This window comes from Bison bison, unplaced genomic scaffold (genome assembly GCF_000754665.1).
Source record: "Bison bison bison isolate TAMUID 2011002044 unplaced genomic scaffold, Bison_UMD1.0 scf7180017864167, whole genome shotgun sequence".
NCBI classification, from domain to species: domain Eukaryota; kingdom Metazoa; phylum Chordata; class Mammalia; order Artiodactyla; family Bovidae; genus Bison; species Bison bison.
This window is the reverse complement of record NW_011494739.1, coordinates 4265817-4276287: the sequence shown is the minus strand read 5'-3', so window position 1 is coordinate 4276287 and position 10471 is coordinate 4265817.

Below are 10471 nucleotides of genomic sequence, written 5' to 3'. Positions count from 1 at the left end.
AAGCAAGATAGTTCCAGAAAAACATCTATTTCTGCTTTATTGACTATGCCAAAGCCTTTGACTGTGTGGATCACAATAAACTGTGGAAAATTCTGAAAGAGATGGGAATACAAGACCACCTGACCTGCCTCTTGAGAAACCTATATGCAGGTCAGGAAGCAACAGTTAGAACTGGACATGGGACAACAGACTGGTTCCAAACAGGAAAAGGAGTACGTCAAGGCTGTATATTGTCACCATGCTTATTTAACTTCTATGCAGAGTACATCATGAGAAATGCTGGGCTGGAAGAAGCACAAGCTGGAATTAAGATTGCCAGGAGAAATATCAATAACCTCAGATATGCAGATGACACCACCCTTATGGCAGAAAGTGATGAGGAACTTAAAAGCCTCTTGATGAAAGTGAAAGTGGAGAGTGAAAAAGTTGGCCTAAAGCTCAACATTCAGAAAACGAAGATCATGGCATCCGGCCCCATCACTTCATGGGAAATAGATGGGGAAACAGTGGAAACAGTGTCAGACTTTATCTTTTTGGGCTCCAAAATCACTGCAGATGGTGATTGCAGCCATGAAATTAAAAGACGCTTACTCCTTGGAAGGAAAGTTATGACCAACCTAGATAGCATATTCAAAAGCAGAGACATTACTTTGTCAACAAATGTCCAACTAGTCAAGGTTATGGTTTTTCCAGTGGTCATGTATGGATGTGAGAGTTGGACTGTGAAGAAAGCTGAGCACCGAAGAATTGATGCTTTTGAACTATGTGGTGTTGGAGAAGACTCTTAAGATTCCCTTGGACTGCAAGGAGATCCAACCAGTCCATCCTAAAAGAGATCAGCCCTGGGATTTCTTTGGAAGGACTGATGCTAAAGCTGAAACTCCAGTACTCTGGCCACCTCATGCGAAGAGTTGACTCATTGGAAAAGACTCTGATGTTGGGAGGGATTGGGGGCAGGAGGAGAAGGGGATGATAGAGGATGAAATGGCTGGATGGCATCACTGACTCGATGGACGTGAGTCTCAGTGAACTCCGGGAGTTGGTGATGGACAGGGAGGCCTGGCGTGCTGCAGTTCATGGGATTGCAAAGAGTCGGACACGACTGAGTGACTGAACTGAACTGAACTTAACTGATGATGGAGAAGGCAATGGCAACCCACTCCAGTACTCTTGCCTGGAAAATCCCATGGATGGAGGAGCCTGGTAGGCTGCAGTCCATGGGATCACTAAGAGTCGGACATGACTGAGTGACTTCACTCTCACTTTTCACTTTCATGTCATGCACTGGAGAAAGAAATGGCAACCCACTCCAGTGTTCTTGCCTGGAGAATCCCAGGGACGGGGGATCTTGGTGAGCTGCTGTCTATGGGGCTGCACAGAGTCGGACACGACTGAAGCGACTTAGCAGCAGCAGCAGCAGCATGACAGGTATACATTGCTCCTTGGAAGGAAATCTACGACAATCCTAGACAGCTGGGATCGATCCTATGTCCCCTGCATTGGCAGGCAGATTCTTACCCACTGTACCACCAGGGAAATCCACAAAAGTTTTAAATTTTTAATGAAGTCTAGCTTATTGGTTACTTTTTTCATGTAATGTGCATTTGATATTGTATCTAAAAAGTCATATCCATACCCAAGGTCCTCTGGGTGTTCTACATTATCTTCCAGGTAGTTTTATAGTTTTGCATTTAAGTTTGGGTCTATGATCTATTTTGAGTTAATTTTTGTGAAGAGTGTAAGATCTGTGTCTAGATTCCTTTTTTTTTAATGTGGATGTCTGGTAGTTTCAATACTGTTTGTTGAGTTCTATCTTTGCTTCATGCTATGGCTTTTGTTATTTTATCAAAGATCAGTTGACTGTACTTATGTGGGTCTGTTTCTGGGCTCTGTAGTTTGTTCCATTGATCTGTTTTTCTATTCTTTTTCCAATATCACTATCTTGATTACTGTAGCTCTATAGTATGTCTTGAAATCAGGTAGTGCTAGTCTTCCAACTTTATTCTCCTTCGATAATATGTTGGCTATTCTGGATCTTTTACTCTATAAACTTTAGAATCAGTTTGTAAATAATCACAAAAGGTCAATAAGTTGCTAGGATTTTAATTAGGATTGTATTGAATCTATAGCTCAAGTTGGAAGGAACTCACATCTTGACAATATTGAATTTTCTTAACCATCAATATGGAATACCTCTCTACTTAGTTCTTGTTTGATTTTGTACATCAGAATTTTGTCATTTTCCTTGATAGGTTTTATACATATTTTATCAAGTTTATACCTAGGTATTTTATTAGGGGGATGTGAGTGAGTGTATATAGAACTGTGTTTTTAATTTCAAATTCCACATGTTCATTACTGATATATGGGAAAGGAGTTGACTTTGGTATGTTAACCTTGTATTCTGTAGCCTTGCTGTAATTGATTCTTACTTTCAGATTTCTTTTATTTAATTATTTCAGATTTTTGACATAGATGATCATGTCATCTGTGGACAAAGACAATTCTTTTTTTCCCAAACTGCATACCCTTTGATTCCTCTTTTTCTCTTATTGCATTAACTAGGATTTCCAGTCTTTTGGCATTTTTAGAGAGGTTTTGAATTCTTAACAGTCAGTGGTTTGCTGGCTTAATTGAAAATTTTATACTGTTTGTGAAATGTCTTTTTAAATCTTTTCCTTATATTCTAATAAACTTTTTATAACTGATGTTATCGTTAAAAACTCTCCATCTAAAAATGATTCCTCTTTGCTCTGTGAGAATTTGAGTTATTTTATAGCTGGCCAGAGTTACAGGCTCAGCTCTTACTAAAACTCATTAAAATTTTTTATTGGATATTTCATCCTGATTCTCATTGACTTATTTTGTTGATTCTTTGTTGATGGTTGAAGGAAATATCTTTTCAAATTCATTATGTATTTGATAGAAGTATATGTTATTATTGTTCATTTTATTATCTTTTACCAAGCAAATAAAAAGCTTTAAATTTTTTCCTGCTGAAACAAATGGCAATTGTTTCCTTGTGAAATTTGTGATGTTTCAGGTTTCCTTTACTGTTCTGCGTGTCTACTTGATTTTTGTTTGTTGTTTAGCAAGTCGTGTCCCACTCTTTTGAGACCCCATGGACTGTAACCCAGTAGGCTCCTCTGTCCATGGGATTTTTCCAGGCAAGAATACTGGAGTGGATTGCCATTTCCTTCTTCAGGAGATCTTCCCAACCCAGGGATGGAACCTCCTGAATTGGCAGGCGGATTCTTTACCACTGAGCCACCAGGGAAGCCCCTACTCAATTTTGCATCAGTAAAATTCCTACATTTATGAAATCTAAAAGTCTTTCCATAATTTTTTAAACTTGAAAAGTAATTATATTAAAATAATGATAATTTCAATTTCATTGTATAGATATCATAATAACTTGTACTCTCAGGCTAAGACTGAAAATAAATACACCTAAGACTGAAAAAAATGCTACATGAGTGCACAGGAAATAATCACCCCAACTGGATCAGTCCACTCATACCAACCAGGTTATGTTTGTGCCTAATACTAGAAGCAGTGTGCTCGCTCAGCACATACACAGCAATACTACAGTGGTGGCTGGCAGGGTGGAAAGGTGTGAACTGCAGTGTGGTTAACTGAATAACGATGTCCCAGATGTCCACATCCTAAGCCCTGGAACCTGTGAATATGTCACCCTACATGGCAAAGATAATTAAGGATGCAGATGGAATTAATTGGGTGGTCTTGAAATGAGGAGATTATCCTGGATTATCCTGGGCTTCCCTGGTGGCCCAGAATCCGCCTGCCAATGCAGGTGTCCCAGGTTTGATCCCTTTGTTGGGAAGATCACCTGGCGAAGGAAATGCAACCCATTCCGGTATTCTTGCCTGGGAAATCCCATGGATAGAGGAGCCTCTTGGGTATAGGCCATGGGGTGCAAGGAGTTGGACACAATTTAGTGACTAAGTAACAACAATCCTGGATTATCATGGTGGGTCCAATGAAATCATGATAATCTTTAAAAGCAGACAATCTTTTTCAATAGTACTTAGAGGGAGCTGTAACATGGAAGACTAGTCAGACTCAATGATACTGCCTTTGAAGATGGAAGAAAGGGACCATGAGCCAAGGAACGCAGATGCCTCTAGAAGCTGGACCACCTGATGCATAGAGCCCATACACTGGAAAAGATCTTGATGTTGGAAAAGATTGAGGGCAAGAGGAGAAGGGGGAGAGAGAGGACGAGATTGTTAGACGGTTGTACTCAATGAACAAGAGTTTGAGCAAACTCCAGGAGATAATGAAGGATAGGGAAGCCTGGCATGCTGCAGTCCATGGGGTCGCAAAGAGTCAGACTCAATTTAGCAACTGAACAATTTGAAGCTGAAAGGAAACGGATTCTCCCCCAGAGAGAGATTCTTCCTTCAGTAAGAAATTCAGCTCTGCAGACATTTTGATTTTAGCCTGTAAGACCCATTTCAGACTTCTGAGGTCCGGAAGAGTAAGAGAATAACAATTGTATTGTTTCAAGCTAGAAAATTTCTAGTAACTTATCATGGCTGCAATAGGAAATGAGTACAGTAGTTCTATAGAACAATTAAGTTGTCTGTTAGAAAAATAATTTTTACTGTATAGTTTTAACATTCATGTTTATTAAACTGAATAAAATTAAAAAATTCAGTCCCCAGTTGCACGATCCACATACAGATGCTCTGTGACCAGGTGTTCCTAATGGCTAGCAGGCCAGGTTTGGTTACACTCTTGTGTCTCTTGGTGGCTGGAAGCAATAAGAGGGACAGGCGGGTGGTAACATACTTGGCATTGCCTATAAGCTCTTTGGGGGCACTGGGTCTGTGCTTTGACTGCACAAGTTTTGAGAATGCGATTTAAATTTCAAGCACTGTTTTAGGATTGTTTTTGGAGGCCCCTGTGTGTGGGAGGGGGTACTTGCTGGTCAAGGGGAGGAGAGCCTCTTAAAAGAAACTTACATCTTTGTTTTTTGGGACTCAGACCCAAGATACAGCTTGTGGTTGCTGAATAAGCATTTGCTCCCAGGATTTCCCATGAACTTTTCAGAGGTCTGACTCTGTTCCAAGCAGGATGTCTGGAAAGGCTGGCGAACCACACTATTTATCAGTTTTGATTTCAATCTCTTAGGGCATAACTGGCTAGAGATGAACCCCATCTCCAGCCGCTTTCTTACCCTGGGCTGCCCCAGTCCAAGCTCCAGCATGGAGTGGAGTTTGGGGAGGTTTTTGAGTTGAGACAGCTGCAGGGTTCATAGAAACCAGCCAAAAATGAGCACCAGGGGCTCAGGGGCAGGAACAGGGAGGGGAGAGGGAGTGAGTCAGTGCCAGCTGTGGAGTTTCCTGCAGGGTTCACTTGATTAAAGAAAACACCCAGGGGCCTCCTTCAAGCTTGCCCTTGAGGGAATGGGGTTTGATGTTTGGCAGGGGTGGGGGCTGGGCCAGGGTCTTTGGAAGTTTGTGGAGGAAACATTAACTCCAATGCTCCTTTTGGAGTCTTTCCCAGCAAAAAGTGCAGCATCACGGGAGTCTTTGTCTTCCTCTCTTCCCTTCCATCTCTCCTTCCCTCCCCTTCCCAGCTGTCCTCCCTGCTCGCTTCCCTCCCCCTTCTTAACTGTTTCTGTCTCACTGCCCCACTTACCACCCCTCTCCTCTCTGCTTTTCTTCCCTTCTTTTTTCCTTTCCCAGTTCCACTCTCTCTTTTCTTTCTTGACTAGGCTTTGCCACATATTGATATGGCACCAAACCAAGCCATGAGTGGGGATTCCACTCACTTCTACTTTTTATTTAATATTGGAATGATTTGTCTATTTTCATCATGCGTGTGTGCTAAGTTGCTTCAGTCATGTCTGATTCTTTGTGACCCTATGGTCTGTAGCCTGCCAGGCTCCTCTGTCCATGAGATTCTCCAGGCAAGGATACTGGAGTGGGTTTCCATGCCCTCCTCCAGGGATCTTCCCAACCCAGGGATCAAATCTGCCTCTCTGATGTCTCCTGAATTGGCAGGAGGATTGTTTACCCACCTGGGAAGCCCATTTTCACCATGAAGCAGCATCTATTTATTGAAAATATCTGAAAAATAAAATAAAGCCTAAAAAAGAAAATGAAAGCCATCTGTAATTGCTCTCATTAGAAAAAATGTTATGAAGATTGTGGTATAAGTCTTTGACATCGTTGTCCTGTATACATGCGTGTGTATATGTGTATGTGTGTGTGCAGTTGGGAAGTGTGTTTATAAAAATGGAGATCTTTGGGTAGTTTTAAATTCCATTTTTCCTCATGTGACATTGTATCATAGACACTTTCTCACATTAGTAAGAATTTTCCTAAAATCTGGATTGTTAATGGCTGCATAATTTCCTATTGTATGAATGTACCATCATTTACTTGTTTATGTGGCTTCCAATTGGGCCTCTTCCCACAGAGATTGTTAGTTGCCTCCCCAAGATGCATCTTCATGCTCCTTCTTTAGTAAAAGAACAGATTTTATTGTGGATGGCAACATGCCTGTATAAAGGACTACATTTCCCAACCTGTTTTGCAGCCACAGTGACCAGTGAAAAGTAGCTAGAAGTTGTTTGGTTGTTCTTCTGGGAAGGTGCATTAGCAGGATCTCTCCTTTTTTCCTGCCTGGACTGCAGATAATGTGGCTGGAGCACCAGCAGCCACCTTGGATCATGAGATGACCTTAAGGAAGAAAGCTTTTCATGAGGACAGAGGGACATAAGGAGAGAGAAGTTTCCTGGATCCCAGGGGACAATGTATGGTTGCCACACCAGCCCTGGCCCAACTGCTTTGGGATTTTTTTTTTTTTTTATGTATAAGAGACACAACATCCCATAAATTGCTTGCTTTCCATGTCTTATTAGTAGCTGAATGTAATTCCTACAGCAGATTAATTCACTGTGTTTGAAATACAATGATAATTTATCGAATGACTACTGTGTACCAGCTCCCACTAATTGGAGAACTATACCAGTGAACAAAACATAGAAAAATCCCTGTCATTCGTGGAGCAGACATTCTGATGAGGAAGATAGATGATAAATAAAGAAGACAAAGAAAATAGTATGTTAGATCATAAGTACGATGGGGAAAATTAAAGTAGGATGGGGGCATGTTATGTTTTGGGGATGGGGATGATGTTGAAATTCTGGATGGTAACTTAGGGAAAACCTCACTAAGATAACTTGTCTGCTCTATGAATTCAGAATGGCAGTGTTTTTTTTTCCCCCACAATAGCACTTTTCACTTTTTTTTTTTTTCATGAATGGGAACTGGTGGCTAATTGGGTTTGTAGAAGACAATGACTAAGCTTTTCTCATAGGGATTATCTTCGATACTCAATCAACTGAGCGTCTTTCATTGCAGGTGAAAGAAACTCAAATAAGCTGAAGGAAACCAGGGAACATTCTGACTCACAAAATGAAAATATTCAGGGGGTGGTCCAGGCAGGGCTGAATCCAGGTGCTCAGAAGTGCTCAGAAACGTTGCCAGGAATCTGTCCTCCCCACTTCCCTCTCCTGCTTGTCTTTGCGTTGGTATCATTCTCCACCCCCCCCACCCCCCAGCCCTCACCCACCTTGGGAGGGAGAGAGCAGCAGACTAATGGTCCAACAAGGAGGGGAGGGGTGTATCTTTTACAATAGTTGCAGCAAATATCCCAGGACTCACTCATTGGATGGAGTTGGGTCATGTGCCCATTCCTGAACCAACTGATAGGCAGACTGGAGTCAGACAAGCTGGTGGGTGGAGCCTGTGCCATAGGATTCCTTCTGAAGCTGGAGGAGTGGGCCAACCTCAAGACTTAGAACTGGGGCTACTTCCAGGGGAACTGCAGGACCTCCAACCTAGGGGGCCAAAGATGCTGAGGAGGCTCTTCCCTGGGCATCATGCCTCACTCTTGGAGGCCCCTCAGCCCTTGAGAAAAGTCAAACCTGTTTCTTCTCAAGGTTTCTTTTTTTTCCCCTGGTGATTGTTTTCTCCCATTTTACAAATGAACAACCAAATGCATAAAGATCATAAGTTATAAACGAGCGTTCAAATGAGGCGACTGATGGCGATGAGTGAAATCTAATTAAGCAGTTGGAGATATAAGTGATATTGTTATTAAAGTGCCATGTTAACAGAGCATTTGATCAGCTCTCTAATCTGTTATGTGAGTTAGTTGGAGGCGAACTCCGTCCTGATTGACATCGAGATCAATTCATTCTGTTTGAGGAGATAAAGTGCAGTCCTGTTGAAGGAGTGGAATTCCTGATGAGGGTTTGCCATTTTGAGCTACCACCCTGGCCCTGGCTTGTCTCAGAGAGACATTGTTCACCTCAGGGTTGGGGCTGAAGAATTTGGGAATACCACGTTTAGAAAGCATGAACACCCACTTTTGAAGAGTTTAGCCTTGACACTCACTTATTCATAAACTCGAAGTATTTATCCAGTGCATTCTGCGTGCCAGACACTGTGCAAACTGCTGGCAGCTCACCCTATTTCCAAATCAAGTCTCCTTCTGAGGTTCTGGCAGATATGCATTTGCGGAGGATACCATTTAACCCACCACAATGCCCCGCGGGACTTTTGGGAAGTATTGGCATAATCTCTGTCTGCTTTTTTTTTTTTTTAATCTGCTATTCAGAGTGAAAAAGACAGTTAGTTGGAATCTTGAGTGGATTTGAAATCTCCCTCTTTCCACACAAGACTTGGCTGAGTTGGAATTTCAGCTGCAGGATTGTATTTAATGGCTGTGGATGAGGAAGGGCAACCTGGAGGTCAAGTCTCATTAAATACTGGTATTTGGTAATCATCTAGTTTGCAGAACTGCCCCAGTGATCGCAGAAGCTGAGGCTACTCTTTCTCCACTGCTGCTGATACAAAGCACATGGTGAAGTCATTCTCTGAGCAAAGTCTTGAGAGACTGAGGTCTTGTGGGCATATTTCCAGGGTCCCAAGCCTGCCACGGTGGCCACCATCATCTTAACTTGGAGATAATCTGAGCCCAGCAGGTAGAGGGTGGGACCAGGGTGTACCCTTGTCTTCTGGTGGTATTTCATCTTTCCACATCTCAGTTCACATCATTGCTAAAATGGGAATTAATTTTGTCAACAGCCATGGATCACATGCTATTATGTGCCACAGTGGGATTTAGTGGTGAGGTAGACTGACATGGTTTCTGTACTCACAAAGCCCTCTTTTAAATAACAGAGATATTAACAAATAGACTATAAGCAAATACATACCGTGTGATGAGCTGTCAGTTGGGGAGAGGTGCTATAAAGGAAGGCAAGTGAGTGGAGAGTCTGTTGGTCACGCAGTTGTTTTTACCTGAGCAATCAAGGAAGACTGCTTGGAGGAGGCTGCATTTGAGTAGGGATGGAAGAAAGCAAGGGAGAGTACCTTGGGACTATCTGGGGGAAGAGCAATCCAGACAAAGGGCACCTCAGGTGCAAGAGCCCTTGTTGAGAGAGCAGAGTTGGTGAGGGGAAGGGGGCTGAGCAGTGAGAACTGCCAGGCTGGGGACAGATCACAGGGGTGAGCATCAGGCCCAGGAGAGGAAGGATCCTGCATCTTGTCCTACATGGGATGAGAAGCCTCTAAAGGTTTGGGGTCTGTCTGGAGACAGGCTCAGGTTCCCGTTTTAAAAGCATCACTTCTGCTGTCAGGAGAATGGGCAGTGGTATTGAGGGGAGAAGCAGGGAGGCCAGGTGAGGGGACAGTGGGGACAGTGGTCTGGGCTAGGGTGGTGGCAGTGGAGGTGGGTTGTGGGGGGAGAAGTTTTGCCTCATGTGGGATATTGTTGGTTGGTTGCTAAGTCATGTCTGACTCTGCGACACCATGAACTGTAGCCCAACAGGCCCCCTTGTCCATGGGATTTCCCAGGCAAGAATACTGGAGTGGGTTGCCATTTCTTTCTCCAGGGGATCTTCCCAGCTCAAGGATCAAACCTGCATCTCCTGCATTGGCAGGCGGATTCTTTACCCCTGTGCCATCTAGGAAAATGCACAGGAAACCCAGGAGCAGTGCCGATTTCTCAGGGGTGAAGTGAACATTTGTTCCATGAAGGCCTTTTCCAATGAGATCCCTTTGGAAAGTGCCCCCTTTCCAACCCAGCACCTCCAGAATCACTTGGCAAAGTAGCTGCAGCACTGCGATGTCTCAGTTTCCCGGCCTGTGTCTGCTCTCCAGGAGACTCTCTCCTAACAGAGAACATGAGGAAGAACAAAGTAGCTCATTCGCTCGCCCATTCCTTCATTTGTTCAGTGTTTATTGGGCTCTTGCAGGGACAGTGCTAAACAGAAGCAGAGCAGCCCTGCCTGCTGATGCTCACAGTCCAGTGCAGCCAGGAGGCTTCAAGTTCAATCCACTATGTGAGTGAAAATATCCCCATAAGAGGAGTTGGAAATGAAGAATAGATGAAATGCTGAAAACCAAGCAGACAAATCGGTGGACAG